A 4,622-nucleotide genomic window follows, 5' to 3' on the forward strand; every position below is an offset into this window, starting at 1 on the left:
ACACACACACACACACACACACACACACACACACCAGCCTGCCCCAGATGCAGGTTCCATATGATCAAAATCATCCTTGAGGACTGTCACGTGGCACTGAGGACGCGAAGAAGGAAGCAGGTATCTCCACAGCCACGCCCCTGTCCTCCTCGACACCCCTTCATTGTGAGCATTTGCCCTGCTCCCCTTATCCCCTCGCCCCTTCTCCTCCCTGAGCAGGAGCTCCTGTGGAGACTTCACGCTCCCGCCTGGCCTCACCTAGGAGCATGGTCGGCAAGTTCACCCACAAAAGATCTTAGACTCTAACGGAGCACATAGTGTGTGTGTGGGGCCAGTGGGTCCCAGCCTGCTAACAGGCGGAGGGGCGTGGCTACCAGTTGCCCTCGCCTCTGACTTCCTCATATTGGCCTACCCCAGCGTCCAGGGCTGCAGTAAGCTAGGTCCCCATATAGCAGCCCTGCTGCCTCCCCCCCCCCACCCCCCAGCCAGCACCCACACACACACACCAGCCTGCCCCAGATGCAGGTTCCATATGATCAAAATCATCCTTGAGGACTGTCACGTGGCACTGAGGACGCGAAGAAGGAAGCAGGTATCTCCACAGCCACGCCCCTGTCCTCCTCGACACCCCTTCATTGTGAGCATTTGCCCTGCTCCCCTTATCCCCTCGCCCCTTCTCCTCCCTGAGCAGGAGCTCCTGTGGAGACTTCACGCTCCCGCCTGGCCTCACCTAGGAGCATGGTCGGCAAGTTCACCCACAAAAGATCTTAGACTCTAACGGAGCACATAGTGTGTGTGTGGGGGGGGGGGGGGGGGGGGCCGGGCTAGCTCCTGCAGAAGCACACGCCAGGTTCCTTGGGATCATGCAGGAGGGTGAGCCCAGGCTGGGAGGGTGAGGCAGAGGTGGCATTTGCGCTGGATCGCACAGAGTCAGCTAGAATTAGAGGCAGGGGAACGAATTCCTGGCGGAGGAAACTACATGAACAAAGACAAAGGGGCAGGAAAGTAAAAAGTGGGAGGAGAAAGGGCAGACAGGGAGGGTTGTGCAGGCAGAGGGGTCCCGGCTGTATCCTGGCTCTAATCAGCTCTGTGACCTTTCATTTCCTCGTCAGTAAAGGAGAGGAAACACCCAGCTCACAGGCTGGTTTGGAGGATTAACTGAGAGTCGGTGTGAGCCTGGCCTCCACCTGAAAATCCGTCAGTCATTGTTCTTTTCCTCCCCTGAGGTGTGAGCAGCACAGTGTCTGATTCCTGATGTCTCTTCCTTCAGGGACAGGTGTCAGGACTTAAAGACAGAATTCCAGAGCCTAGAACAACCAGTAACACACACACACATCCGAACCTCAGGGAGATATTTTTAAAATACTGATTCCTGCCCTGACCGGTTTGGCTCAGTGGATGGAGCGTCAGCCTGCGGACTGGTTTCTCTCCCATCGATGTTTCTGACTCTCTATCCCTCTCCCTTCCTCGCTGTAAAAAATCAATAAAGTATATTAAAAAAATAATAATAATAAAATAAAATAAAATACTGATTCCTGCCCGGCCAGTATGCTCAGTGGTTGAGCGTCAACCTACGAACCAGGGGGTCATTGTTCGATTCCTGAACATGCCTGGGTTGCAGGCTCAATCCCCAGTGTGGAGTTTGCAGGAGGTAGCCCATCATTGATTTTCCCTCATCATTGACGTTTCTATCTCTCTATCCCTCTCCCTTCCCCTCTGAAATCAATAAAAATATATGTTTTAAAAATACTGATTCCTGATGTCTCTTCCTTCAGGGACAGGTGTCAGGACTTAAAGACAGAATTCCAGAGCCTAGAACAACCAGTAACACACACACACATACACACACACACACACACACACACACACCCCAACAGAGGCAGGGCCCTCTCCAGCACCCCTAAGGGCAGTGTCAGACCCCAGTCCAGCCAGTCAGCCTGGGACTAGGGCTGAGAAGGGCCAAGGGATCAGCCCACCCTGCCTTCTGGAGCACACAGTCCAATGGATGAGGAAAAGCCCACAGCCCCCCAACCAAAACCAGCAGAGAACAACTAAGGGCCGAGCCCTCCCTCCAGAGCTAAAGGAGAACAGAAGGGAGAGACGGGTGGAGGCCTGAGCTACAGAACTTGAGATTGGAAGACTGTGCTGCATCCCTCACTCTGCCATTGTGAAGGTGCTTCTCTCCAAGTCCCCGTTTTACTGGTAAACACACACACACACACACACACACATACACACACACACACACACACACATACACACACACACACACACACACATACACACACACACACACACACACATACACACACACACACACACACACATACACACACACACACACACACACATACACACACACACACACACACACATACACACACACACACACACACACACCCCAACAACAACTACAAAAAACAATGAATGAGATGACTTGTTCACGTTTAGGACACTATTGAAGAATTGTAAGGAGAAAGCCTAAGTCAGCAACTGCTCCTGTACACATCCAGCCTCTGATATTTCTTTTCTTTTCTTTTTTAATTTAAATTCTTTTTTTGTTTAAAGTATTACATGAGTCTCCTTTTTCCCCCCATTGACTCTCCCCGGCCGCTCCCACCCCCCAGCACATGCCCTCCCCCCCCACTGTCTGTGTCCATTGGTTATGCGCATATGCATGCATACAAGTTCTTTGGTTGGTCTCTTACCCCCTCACCCTCACCTTCCCTCATAGGTTGGACAGTCTGTTCGATGCTTCTCAGCCCCTGGTATTTCTGTCCTTAAGCCCAGAGGCTCCTTGAGAAGAGGAGACAATTATTTCTAAAAGCTCACAAAAAGCAATAATTCCCAGTCTGTCTGAATGTACACAGTTAGTAATAGTTAATGGTTAGTAATAGCTGATGTATCAGCCCCAGGCCTTAAATTTAGGAGGCTCAGAGTCAGGTAGGAGAGAGAAGACAGACACATTTTAGTGGAAGTTTTAAAAGTGAAAGGTGCCAGAAAGAAGCTGGGACTCAGTGCTGAGTTCAGAAGGGAGAGGAATGCCTTCTAACGGGAAAGTGTTGTCAGGAGCCCCTTGCGGTGAGAGAGCCACGGGTGACGTTGCAGGCACCAGCCCACCCAGCAACGGTTCGGCCACCCTGGACAATCAGCATGGCTGACTTTGCAACTGCAAAAAGTCCAAGCTGTCATCTCACTCCTCGCAGGGGCCACCTGAGCATTCCCTGCACGGGAGAAGCCCCGGAGGCAGGGCCTAATCAGAGGTAACCAGCAACTCACCAGCTCCAAAGACAAAGAAAAAGCCTTTGTTGGAGAACTCCTCCAAAAGGGCCTTCACCCGCTCCCCCATCCTCTCATTCCACTTGTAGATGAGCTCCTGGAGTAACTGTCAATCTCCCGAGCAGTGATGAGTTCCTCAGGTGGCAGCATGGCATTAATAAAATTAGGAACCTCCACCAAAATAAAGAGAAAAAAATTAAAGGCAGTCCAGCTGGTGTGGCTCAGTGTTTGAGCATCCACCTATGAACCAGGAGGTCAAGTTCAATTCCCGGTCAGGGCACATGCCCAAGTTGGGGGCTCCATCCCTAGTGTGGTGTGTGCAGGAGGCAGTCGATCAATGATTTGTGCCACGCCAGCACGGCCAAGGGTGAACCTGAGTGGGGGCGGCTGAAAGGCTTAGAAAAGACAGACAAGAGAATGAAAGCTGGGTCTCGGTGGGACGCTGCTTCTCTGAGAGACAACGACAACATCCACAAGCCGTGTCTTTATTTTATAGCAGATGCCACATGCAAAGGAGGGGCATGATCAAGATTTACAGCATTCTCGTGGGTTTCAGCCCCACTCAACTACATGCACCTGAACTCTATCACTCAGGCACGTGGGGCCACGTGTTCAGACTATAGGTTCAAGCTTACAACTACAGCTGTTGGCTATAATTGTGCTGGGAGGGCCCTGCCCTCCAAGCTGGGACTTGCACATGGCCATGAGAGAACTGTGCCCTCTCATTAGTCCAAGTGAAAAGTGGGAGGAGAAAAGGCAGAAAGGGAGAGTTGTGCGGGCAGAGGAGTCTGGCTCTGATCACACTTCCAATCCCTATAGTCCAAAACACTGTAGCCGCGCCCCACAATGATTCTCTCTCATCAATGACGTTTCTATCTCTCCTTCTCCCTTCCTCCCTGAAATCAATGAGAATTAAAAAAAAAAATTAGGGGCAACAGAGTTATGAATGAGGTTGCTTAATTTGAGCATAAAATCATGAACCAAGAGGGTCAAGACGCAGTCAAAGAGGAGGAGAAAGTGATGTGCCATTCTTGGAGTCTCCTGCGTGCGACTTCTCAAACTGCAATAGCATTCTATGAAACCCAAATGACAGATATTTCATGCAGTGCACTGAAAGGACTAGTGGGATATTTAAAACTGTATTTCTACTCCATTTCAATGATTCTGTTTGATGCCATCTATATATATAAAAGCCTGCGTGACCATTACAACCACTGGAATGACCTGTCGACCAGTTGCTATGATGTGCACTGACCACCAAGGGACAAACACTCAACACAGGGGCTACACCCTGGTGGTCAGTGCGCTCCCACAGTCAGCCTCCTGCGGCCCCTCCCCCCACC

The sequence above is a fragment of the Myotis brandtii genome, unplaced genomic scaffold, assembly GCF_000412655.1.
Source record: "Myotis brandtii unplaced genomic scaffold, ASM41265v1 scaffold714, whole genome shotgun sequence".
NCBI classification, from domain to species: Eukaryota; Metazoa; Chordata; class Mammalia; order Chiroptera; family Vespertilionidae; genus Myotis; species Myotis brandtii.